Below are 11,871 nucleotides of genomic sequence, written 5' to 3' on the forward strand. Positions count from 1 at the left end.
ATCTGTGTGATCTGTATATCATATCGTCTATTATTTGGCTAGCATGAGAGGTTTATTTATCAACAATGAATTTATATCAACATTCACTTTTCTTAATAAAATAATTTATTAAGATAAGATATAGCGAGAATTGCATGCTCAGCATTGTATGGTTTTCTTATTGATGATTTGTATGTTTTTAGTGTTTGATTGTATTGTTAGGCTGAGAATACGTTTTATAATCATTCATCGGTTTTATTTAATTTGACTTTATTAAGAAAAAAGGCATCGGAATTCATCATTCATTCAATGCTTTCTGTTTGAGGTTTATCCCTTTTTTTTTTTTAATTCTTTTTTTCATAGACAGTGAATTCTCTGTGTCATTGGTAATACTGCCTTGGTGGTATCTGGGTTAAGGAGAGATAAGGCGTTTATCCAACTGCGTAAACTCTATAGCCGTATGGAAAGCAGACTTAAACCGTCTGTCTAAGTTTGAGGTTTGGCAGAGGGATTGAAATACAACATGACATGGCATTAAATACCATGATGGATGTATGTTATATAATATTCTGCAATGTCTTATGGTCTGTGGTTTGCTGTGGACAAATTCAAACACTGATCCTATTGCCGTAGAGTCACCTCCATGAGGGTCCTGGTTCTGGATTCAATTTCTGGATAACTGTAGTCACCGTAGTTCTTCATTTTCAGCATTTCCTGTCTGGAGCTCTCCACTTTAAGTGGTCAGGGACTGCTGGGTAAAGAGGACCATATTTAGAATTAGAATGTTTATTTCTTTTTTTAATGAAAGGTTTACACAAAGTAGTGATCAGAGCAAAGAGAACCTGTGCTTTGTGTAGCACAAAGCGCTATAGCACTTTGGCATTTCAGTACCAGGGTTCAAGGGTTTAAATTTGCATTGTTTGTCTGTTCTTCCTGTGTTTGGGTGCATTTCCGCCATTATCAGCTGGTTAGGTGACTTCTCCCCAAACTGACTTAAGATTATATGAATGAATAATGTAATATCAATATGGTAGTGACATTAGATTGTAAGGGCTAGTTGGTGATTTGACTACAAAGGATAAAGTGAGAGAGCAAATTACATTTTAGGAACACAATGAAGGGAAATACTATGTTCAATGTTTGTATGTTTTATAGCCTATAACATAACAAGTTTATAGCATATATTGTCAATAGTACAACCTATAAATACCCCCCCAAAAAAAGATGGGGAGGAGGACACTCTCTTCTTCCTGTATAGTCCTCCCGCACATGTAAGTGTCAATTATATAAGGTAAGTAAGTATGGTTCCTTATGTCCCAGGAAACTAATTCTTATATCCTTCTTTTCTTGACACTTATCCTTCTTTTCTTGGGCACATTTTACATGTGGGTGCCTCAATATGCAACCATTATGGATGGAATTTGTTCTCAGTTCCAATACATTCAATGCCTCTAATCTGTTATTTGATATGGGAAGGGAAGACCTGAGTTTTTAAAACATACTGGTCCCATTAGGGAAGTTTATCACCTCCCCCTGGGTAGGGTTCCTTGCTGCCCTATGTTCCCATTTTGACCCGCATTTTGATGGCTCCTGTATATACTGAAGGCCACTGCTCTGTTTTTTCAGAAAAGAAGAATGTGAGAGTTAGATTTCTACGACTTTAGTACACTTACTATATGTACACTTAACTGTATATATAAATATATCACTTGTTGGAAATAAAACATATACCTGTATATTGAAAATGGAATTTTTCATACCAAAAAAGTCCCGTGCTTTTCCGCTTTGTTCTTGTACATCACAAATGGGGATGTGGTACCTAAGCTAGGCTGAGGGTGTCGGATCGTTCTGATGTACATAGTCATGTGACTATTGACTCTGTAAAGTGCTGCAGAAGCTGTCACTACGTTATAAATGAAAAATAAATGAAGAGATTGGGCTAATTCCTGTCCAGCTGCAGATGCACATTAATTTTGCTCCATTCAGACATCAATTCCTAAGTATTAGTGCCCTTCATGGCTCCATCTGGTAGTGCAGAAATTGTCTACAAAGAGACCTTTGTGTTAGACCAGGGGTGTCAAACTCTAGCCCATGGGCCAAATCTGGCCCGCAACGTCTTTTTTTTTTGGCCCCCAAAGGAATCCCTAATATAAATTGCAGCTGGCCCGCCACTGAATTGAAGTAGTGCCGATACTACAATTCCCAGCATCACTCGCGTCTATAGACAGAGGCCTTTCTAACTATGCGTGGCCCCACATTGGATTGTTTTATAGACGCAGGGAATTGTAGTGGTGGTGCTATTTCAGTGAGGAGGGGGTTCCAGCCACTGAAAACATTAAGCCCCGCCTTGGACTGTTTTCTTGACGCAGGGAATTGTAGTAGCGGTGCTATTTCAGTTTGGCCTGCGACTTTGTCTAAGTTTTTAATTTTGGCCCACTGTGTATTTGAGTTTTACACCATGTTGAGTGTTAGACCAAAGAAATACTTATTAACATGAAACAAGAAAATGCAACAATAAAAAAAGTATATATACCCATTTTTAAAGTGTGGTAAATGTGGTTAATTACACCAAATGAAAAGAACATTTGTGTGAACCTAGCCTTAAGCAAAGGTCATTTAGGGTAGGGATCGGGCAGTAATGGCTGCTCCCATTTTTCTCTCTTTACAAGCTCTCCGTAAAACTTTGCAGTAGACGTAGGCTTTACTTGTCATTATAGAAATCTGGGAGCTGCATTTGATGATATAGTTTTGAATGTGACGATTGTTTGGCTGTCTCTGTCATTTCCTTTTGATTCCCTGACCAGAAACAAGAATGCAGTCTTTTGAAGAGGGTCAGCATGACAGCCAGGTGACTAGCATTGCAAGAGCGAGCGGCAGCCGTCACAACACATCTTTGATGAGCAGTAGCCATTGTACTTCTAACACATACAGGTACAGGCTGTGCTGTCCATCCAGCAGTGTTGCATGGTGATTGTGCAGGGAATGCGGCACATGGGGCACATTCATTCACATTGCACACCATGCATTCCTGTGCACAAAAGGTGCATTTGCTGTTCATCAGGGTTGCATGTGACAAAGTGACAACACAGTGATACATTTGCAAAACAGTTGTCACCTCATAAGAAGATGTGCCTAGACAAGGAATCAACTGTTTTTTTTTTAATGAAAGCTTTCAATGTAAAAGGATTAAACATTTCTTTTCATATTACATTAGGACATTATTATTATTATTATTATTAATAATAATAAACAAGATTTATATAGTGACAATATATTACACAGCGCTGCACATTAAATAGTAACACAAGAGCCTATCTGAGATTTAAGTGATTGGGTTACATCCGCTCAATGTTATACATTATATAAGAAAAGGACAGAACATTTTTTTCCAATTGGTCCAATCAGGACCCCAGGTACAGTTCTAGGTTTCAAAGACTTGGCCCTTTTCTCCCTGAGTCGGGTGCAATTGAAGATATACAAGCATAGAAAGAAGTGGCCATTATTGCTCAGTGAATAAAAAGATTAAATCAGCACTTTGATTCATATAAATGCATCCGCTCTGTACTGAGCTAATCAAACAAATGATAGATTTGGCACTATGCGACAGGGATAGTTCTGTGCTCAAAAATGTTTTACATCTGTAATGCAGATCACTGCAAAGGAGAATGTGCATGAGAGCTATTAATGGAAGCGGGTACATGCTACGGGCCCTGGGACCCTCCGCATAATGGAGGGCTGGCTAATACAGTAAGAAATCAAATCAGAATTGATTGCAGAGTTTCTTGCTGTGCCAGGGGAGGTTGTGACAGCCAACATTTATCTCCATCTTTCCACAATTGTTACTAATCACATTGCTTTGTTTGATGCAGGGTGCGGCTTTCACTATTCCCAGTGGATATTCTGATCTGTACTATAGGACGTCATATATAGTAACATTGCTGGTTTTCTTTTAATCTAATTGTATGTAGAAGAAATTCAAATTTAAAGTAGACCTGAATGTCCATCCATGGAACAGCCATGAAACTTGCATGCTTTCTAGATTTCAGGGGATACAACTAAATGATAGAAAGGGATCTGGGGGTTCTGGTAGATCATAGACTTAATAACAGCATGCAATGCCAAGCTGCAATATCTAAAGCTAGCAAAATACTTTCTTGTATTAAAAGATCAATAGACTGCAGAGATGGGGAAATTATCCTGCCCCTGTACAAAGCATTGGTCAGACCACATCTGGAATATGCAGTCCAGTTTTGGGATATTGTGGAATTGGAGAGAGTGCAGAGAAGGGCAACTAAACTAATAAAAATAATGGAGCTATGAGGAGAGATTAGCTGAACTGAATCTATTCTCCCTTGAGAAGACACGTGTTTGAAGGAAAAGAAGTTTAAAGTCCGGATAAGAAAGGGACTCCTAACTATAAGGTCTGTGAAAATGTAAAAAAGGCCCCATCAGAAAGTAGTTTTTGACCTTCTTCTGGATCAACATTTCACAATATTATGCATATAGGTTTCTGATTAGGTTTTCCTATATGCAAATTTTTGTTTTTTCTTTTTGCTTAAACTTGATGGACTTTTAATTGGATGACTGTAATCGACATATATCTATATATACAATCTATTGGATCTCAATTTGGTTCCTGATGAAGTGGACATAGTCTACGAAAAGAGTCAAACATCAATTGAGATTGATACACAGTGATTGTTTTTAAGTATGGAAAAACTTTTTTTTTTTGTTTAGAAAAAAGAATCAGACTTCCTCCATTTTGTTTTGGGTTATGATTTTATACAATTTAAGGTTATGTAATTGCTGTTTCCTATTTGGTGTTTTTCCCTGAAGAAGTGGGTCTCCCGTGCGATGGAATCCATCAAAATACCAAATTTATTGCTGCATTGCTCTAAATATTAAAGCTTGGCCTACATTTGATGTTGTTATTTGTAGATGTTTCTTTTAAATAATGATTGAATGAATATATGAATTATAATGCCATGTAACTCCTTGCTTTCTGGGTAGTTATAGTTCAAGGAACTCCATCTTATACTTATAATATAATTTTATAAGATTATTAAAGTTTAATTATAACAATCCAAAAAATGTAGCAAATCACAAGGTGTGGGGGAGGGGGCGGGCTGCAGTGGGGTTGATCTGTGCCAGATTTTTGTAACCTCAGCCGATAGCTTAGGTTTTACACGATTTTGCCAGAATCTACGTCCAGAGGGTAGATCGTGACCCTGGATGATGCCTGAAGAAAGATGATGCTGTTATTCTGGAGCAGGTGAAAGCATCATCAGGGGAGTATTGTGATCCCTATGAGCGATATTAATACCTGGAAGTGTTACCCTTGCAAATTACTCAGCATGTAATATTAACCCAGGTGACAGGTCCACTTTAAATTTTCTGCCATCTTGCTTCTTGTGGTCCACAGGTTACAATGTGTCTGTCTGAACAGCACCGGCTGCAACTGATGGCCATGGTACTTGATGTACAGCATTAAAAGTGGAGGACACAATGCACTCACATCCTATTTTTATTTTTAAATGTACAAATATGGCATCATGAATAATGTAGAAGGAAAGGGGAGAATGAATGCTGCATATTGACCGGAGATACTTACTGAAGCCAGCAGGTGAATATTGATAGCACTTAACACGCAGGGCAGCTTTTAATGGCAGCCGCTTTGGAGACGGAGGCTGCTCCAGGATGCAGCTGTTACTATCCGACTGGTCAGCCATTAGGATCTGACCCTGAATCCAGACGTGTCACCAGTTACTTTCATAATTGATTACAATCTCATGGCCAGGGTGGACATAGCCTGCTTGTCAGGGTCACCATTCAGGGACACATTGGGTCTGATTTATTAAAGCTCTTCAAGACTGGAGAAGATAGACTGTCATGGGAGAACTTGGGTGATCCAGTAAACCTGGATTGGATTTCTTAGAACCATTTGCTATTGGAGAGTTTTATTTAATCAGACCCAATGCATCTGTTGTACACCCCCCTGTAGATTTTTATCGCTGTCACTTTAATAACAGCCATTGTTATATAATAGTGAAGGTTCATCCACACACATGCATTGATTTGATCTTTATTGATTCAAATGGTGAAATACCAGATCCTTTTCTTTATATGCAGGATTCTTTTAAAAGTGCCCCCTTTACAATGCAAAGGTTAAATTTGCTATTGGCCTGGGGTAATATTAATAAATACTTACAATTCCTTGCTCCTGCAGCAGCTGGCACTCTCCTTTGCTGGTTCTGGCTATCCACCTGAATTATGCAAGACTGCTGGTCCTGCGTTGTACATGTTAATGTCAGAGAGCTGCTGCTGGTACCATGAAGAAGAAGTACGAAAGATTCAGACTTATTTTGGGATTGAGTGATCTTGCGTTGCTCCTGGGCGTTGGCACCTTGGCAGTTACAGAACCAGTGTCAGCACATTTGACAGCAGACGTCAGTGAGTGGTACTGGTACTGCTCACAGCTGCTCCCATTAATTCTTTATTGGGCTCTATTTGTAAATTATTCCCCCAACCGAATTCTCTGAAATTTGCTGCTGGTGATTTCTATGGTTGTATTTTTCTACAAGTCTCCTATTAAAACAATTACTTGTTCTGCCATCTAGTGGCCAATCATCAAACGTGCACAGCAGTTACAATGGGAAATGCATAGGAAAGAAAAAACTTTTATGAGCAAATTGAAAAGGGAATAATTTATATATATAGCCTTAGTGTAGTGTCTTTCCCAAATCAATGGTTCACTGGCATGAGGAAGCAGTAACTGCACCATAACCTCACCACCACTCTGAACATAGCTATTGCCTGTCGGAACCTGCAATATTGCATTTCTACTACCCCTCCTCTTCAGCCCAAAAGTATTTACCCATCAGTGTGGGGTAAGGAGGGCACTGCGCAGGTACATTTAAATTCAGCCCAAAGTTTTGCTTCACACCCTGCTGCCCTGAAGTCTGGAGGTGTAACTTTGTATGGTCTCACATTTATTTTTTTGCACATTTGCATGCAGGCCATGGTTGGCTGGGGCAAAGTACAACATTGCTAGGGGTGTTTACAACAAGCCCCTTTATTGATATATTTTCAGAACATGTGTCCCCTTTAATATGCTTCCAGATGCCTCCAGATTTGAAGATAAAAATTTACTTTGTGATACTTTCAATGAATAAGATCCGGAAGTTGGTGGGGGTTCCTTGAGCAATGAGCAGTTTGTGTCTCTCAGGTCAGTTTAGGTGACATCAATGATCATTTTGGCTATCTGTAAGGGTGACATTCTTCCCAATGGCCAGCAATGTAAGAGGAATTATTCCCACTGACCCCCAAGCAAATGTACTGTGATCTGTGGGTATAGGAAATATGGAAGGGGTTCCCTGAAGATCTGAATGTTATTTCAAGGGTTCCTCTATGCTAAAAAGATCAGGAAAGGCTGGATTAGATAATCAATGAAAACATGTCAGGTCAGTCTGAAGATGTCAAATCGATCAAAAAAAAAGTCTTTCCATTGATCCATTTTGATTATTATTTGCCAGAACATCAATTGATCAAACAAGGTGTCAAAGTATTAAATCGATTTGGAAAGTGCTTATCTATTGCTCCCTTTTGTTCTATACTTGGCCAGAATGATCAAAAAGTGATCAAGCATGGCGTTAAAATGTTTAGGCAAGGAAGTGAAAATCATTTTATTCAACCTAATCAAAAAACTATTTTTCTAATTGTGCAGAATGTTGTACAAAAACTGACTGAGCATGTAATTTTTTTATCATTATCAATTAGTTTACATCAAACCCATCTTCTGTGTATTGATTAATAGTCATTCATACACGATATTATCACTAAACATGAAATGATTCCAACTTTTTCCACTTTCTATTAGATATATGATGAAATTGATCGGAATATATCCAAGTGAATTGATCATCATATATGTGTAGCTGCAAAAAAGATCAATCTGCCTGACATTTGCAGCCCCTATTTAATGTACAGTGCTGCATAATATGTTGGCGCTATATCGATACAGTAAATTATTAATAATGATATTCATAGAAAATATCATCAAGAGACAATTGCAGCGCAGTGTTGCTCAACCGGTGTTCGTCCAGAGGTTGCTGGGGGTTCCTTGAGCAATGAGCAGTTTACACCTCTCAGGTCAGTTGAGGTGACACCAATGATGTTTTTGGCTATCTGTAAGGGTGACATTCTTCCCAATGGCCAGCAATGTAAGAGGAATTCTTCCTACTGACCACCACACTACATACTGGGAGCTGTGGATATAATAATTATAGAAGGGGCTCTCTGTAGACATGAAAGTTGTTTCAAGGGTTCCCCATGTTAAGAAGGAGGCTGCTATAGAGAATGAATGAAGGTGGCAGTGAGCGGTTCAGTATATATCACAATATATCTTTGATCGGAGTTGTCACCCTGAGTTGTACGCACGCTTTAGTTTTCCTGATCACATGGTATAAACTTTTTTTCTTGTTTGTTCATCCGATGAGGGTGAAACCGAAGCCTCTTTCCACTCCTGGGTTGGCGTGTAACCTTGTACGGGTGCAGCCAGTCCATCAGTCAGTAATTCTGGGTATTCCCTGGACTCTGTACATCGCCGCTGCATACGAGAGCCTCAGCTCTCGCTGACAATAATGCGTTTTCACAGGAAGGCACGCTCTGCCAAGACCCATCCTAATTAAATGACACACAAAGGTGGATCTGATGCAGAAAGCTCATTAAGCCCCTGGTTATTGGTGTGCTGGAAATATGAGCCGACCGGAATCCTGAGACCTGGGAGGTGGCCAGATCCTCTTTCTATCAGGTCAGTCCACCGCAAGAATCGCATTCTCTGTAGAAAGTAGGCGCAGACGGCTCCATTCCCTTTACAATAAAAACGGCAAATGTAACGGGCTGCGGGATTGGTGCGTTTTTATCATAAAGGGGACCTCTGGGTGAAAAAAGGCAGCAACTCACTTTCCTAAACTTTCCACCTCTTAATAATGGGTTGCCAAAAACATTTTTTAGTTTTGGACAGATCAGCCAAGAGTTAAAACCCCTGGTCAGGTTATTCTTTGTGGTCTGCATCTTGCTAGGGAGATTTGCCTTCACTTCACAGGAAGTGAGAGGAGATCTCCCCAAAGTGAGGAATATTTCTATTTTAGATAGTTGACTCCATTGGAAGATTTCTCCTACCTTCTAGTTCTCTTGGTAACTCCAAGGAGTGAATCTGACATTCAGCTTCTGCCTAAGAAATGTATAGAACTAGAAGTTTCTTCATCTGGCAACTCCTACCCTTTACCCTAAAATGTGCATATTCTTCACGCTAAATTCAATAGGAATGAATAACAGTTGATTCACTCTTTTTCTGATTGAATTCAGTATAACAATAATGTAAATATAGGGTGAAAGTTGGGTGAAAACATTTATAAATAGACCCCTAAAATTTAAGATTTGCCCTTCATTTCTGCTTTGGTGAAATTGATCTTTAAAAGAGCTATCAATTACAACACAGCAGAGGATTTTTTGCATTTATTATTTGTAATAATAATAATAATAATAATAATATTAATATTAAACTCTATTTATAAAGCACTAACGTATTACGCAGCGCTGTAGGGTTGCAAATGACAGACAGATACACTGGAGGAGGAGAGGAGCCTGCCCAGAAGAGCTTACAATCTAAGAGGTGGGGGAAGCTTTACACTTCAAAAAACCACCCTTAAGCTCCAGTCTTTGACTTTGCCTTGGTTGTTGTCATTGGTCTGCTGCAGGAAGGAGGAGCCATTTTCTTAGTCTCCTTTCCCCAGTGATGAGGCTGCAACATTGTAAGAAGTCAGAAGATGGAAGGTTCAGCAGCAGCAAATCTGTGACAGATATCTGAGATCACAGATGCACAGACGCCATCATCTCAGACTTGGAGGTAGATGGTGAATGTGGATGATGCCCGAACAAAGATGGATTCCAGGACAAGGAATTGGTGATCTGTACAGGGCAATGTTCTTTATTTTCATTTCACTGGAGGTTCTTTGGGTTGAACCTTTCTCTAATCCAATCCCCATGCCTTAAAAAGTAATTGCTCTCCCTGTGTTCAGTAGAAAATATCCTGCTGTGTTCCCAGAGACTTCAGTGTAATCTCTGGCCCGGATTAACCTTATTATTCATCCTGCAATGTAATTTAGTGTCCTGGCCGGGTGAATACAATAATGGATAGTGAATATATGATTAACCTTCTAACCGCGATCCAAACCCGGAACGGTGCAAAGCTTTCAATGTCAGCGGCACTTTAAATGTAGATATTTTGGCTTGTTATTGGTCTGAACTTCCCACCACCCCATGTAATGGAGATAAAGAGAGGATGATGTGGAACTAAACCCTCTAATACTCTCCTGTCCCCATTCTTCTTCTTTGTTCACTTCCTCCTTGCAATTTTCGGACATCTTGATTGGCTGGGATTGAATTCCCTGTAGAAAGTAGGAGCTGTTGCCTCCATTCCCTTCACAAAAAATCACAAGGATGCAACCAACTGCACTGTTAGTGTATTTTTATCATAAAGGTCCCCTTTACAGGATAATTTTCCAAAAAGTTCAACCTCTTTCTTATTAATGGGTTTATAGTTTTGCACAGGTTATTCTTTGCTGTCTGGGTCTTGCTGGGGAGATTTACTTCTTGGAGAGACAACAGGAAGTGGGAGGAGATCTCCCCAAAGTGAGGAAAATTCCCATTTTAGACAGTTGTTCCCTTTGGAAGATGTTCCCCTTACTTCTATTTCTCTTGATAACTCTAAAAATAAATCTGTCATTCAGCAAAACAATCCCTAGTGGGGAATCTATCTCTACCATTAAAATAAAGAGATCTGGAAGATTCTCCACTGGAGAATGTTTTGGTGAATGTCAGGGTCACTGCTTTATAAATAGACCCCCTCTCTAATTTTTCCCAAAATCGTGCACATTTTCCACACTGGATTCAATAGGAATTTGTATGAATCACAAATAAAAGCAGATTCACACTTTTGCTAATTGAATTTAGTATTACAAATGTGTAAATGTGGGGTGAAAATATTAATAAATAGACACCTAAAATTTAAGATTTGCCTTTGATTTCTGCCTTAGTGGCACTGCTCACCAGGAGGGGTATCAATACAACACAGCAGAGGGTCTAACCCTTCCCTACTTTACACATGACTAGCTGATAACCCGGCATTGCCCAGGTATTTATTTATTGAAATCCTATATTATACAGGAAAGCTATAGTGCTAAATAAAAGGAAATTTTTTTACGGGTTTTAAAAGTATAAGTACAATATACAATTAAATTAAAAAACAATTTAATTAAATTTCCCTAAATAATTATTATTTTCCAATGCTGTTTAAAAAAATGTTTTATTAAGAACATTGTGCTCATGAAACATCCTTTGTAACTTTAAGACAATCTGAAATTGTGTTCCTTAGATGTAGTTGCACCTCTGGTCAGTTTCTATTATTTTGTTTTCAATAAAATATAGTTGTAGAAATTTTGGTGGTTGATCTGGCAGCGGAAGTAACGATCCTGCTTTATGGTAAATTTACCCTTTCTCTGTGAATGTGAATGGAAATCCAGGCTGTTGAACAACTGATGTGGTGCCGATTGATGTCATTTGGAAACATGAGTTGTATTTTGTGATGTTATTAAGAAAATGCTTTGACTCTCAGGTATTTGCTGATGTGAATTTCCAAAGTTCTTGTGGTGGTGTTGGGCTTGACAGTAACTACAAACCATCCAAATTTAGCTCTGACATATAGCACAGCGCTGTACAAAGATGACTGGTGCACTCACATGAGTCTCAGTCATATGTATGGCGAGTTTGGTTGAAATGTCTCCATGCGTTTTAGAGTGATGGTGGAACATACATACATACATCCAATTTATA

At 38.9% G+C, this 11,871-nt stretch overlaps 1 protein-coding gene across 3 annotated transcripts in view; it reads left to right on the forward strand.

Moving 5' to 3' along the window:
* Positions 1-11,871, forward strand: part of PLCD4 (phospholipase C delta 4) — a 36,238-nt gene that overhangs the window by 498 nt on the left and 23,869 nt on the right. The window contains exon 2 of one of the 3 annotated variants that reach the window (XM_072418002.1): positions 2,784-2,910. The exons of 1 other annotated variant lie outside the window; for it this stretch is intronic. The gene's annotated coding sequence lies outside the window, so the exon portion shown is untranslated. Of the gene's footprint in view, positions 1-2,783; positions 2,911-8,708; positions 8,789-11,871 lie in introns of those variants that run through there. One more of the 3 variants, XM_072418004.1, reaches the window with a different exon arrangement.

The sequence above is a fragment of the Pyxicephalus adspersus genome, chromosome 7, assembly GCF_032062135.1.
Source record: "Pyxicephalus adspersus chromosome 7, UCB_Pads_2.0, whole genome shotgun sequence".
Lineage (NCBI taxonomy): Eukaryota > Metazoa > Chordata > Amphibia > Anura > Pyxicephalidae > Pyxicephalus > Pyxicephalus adspersus.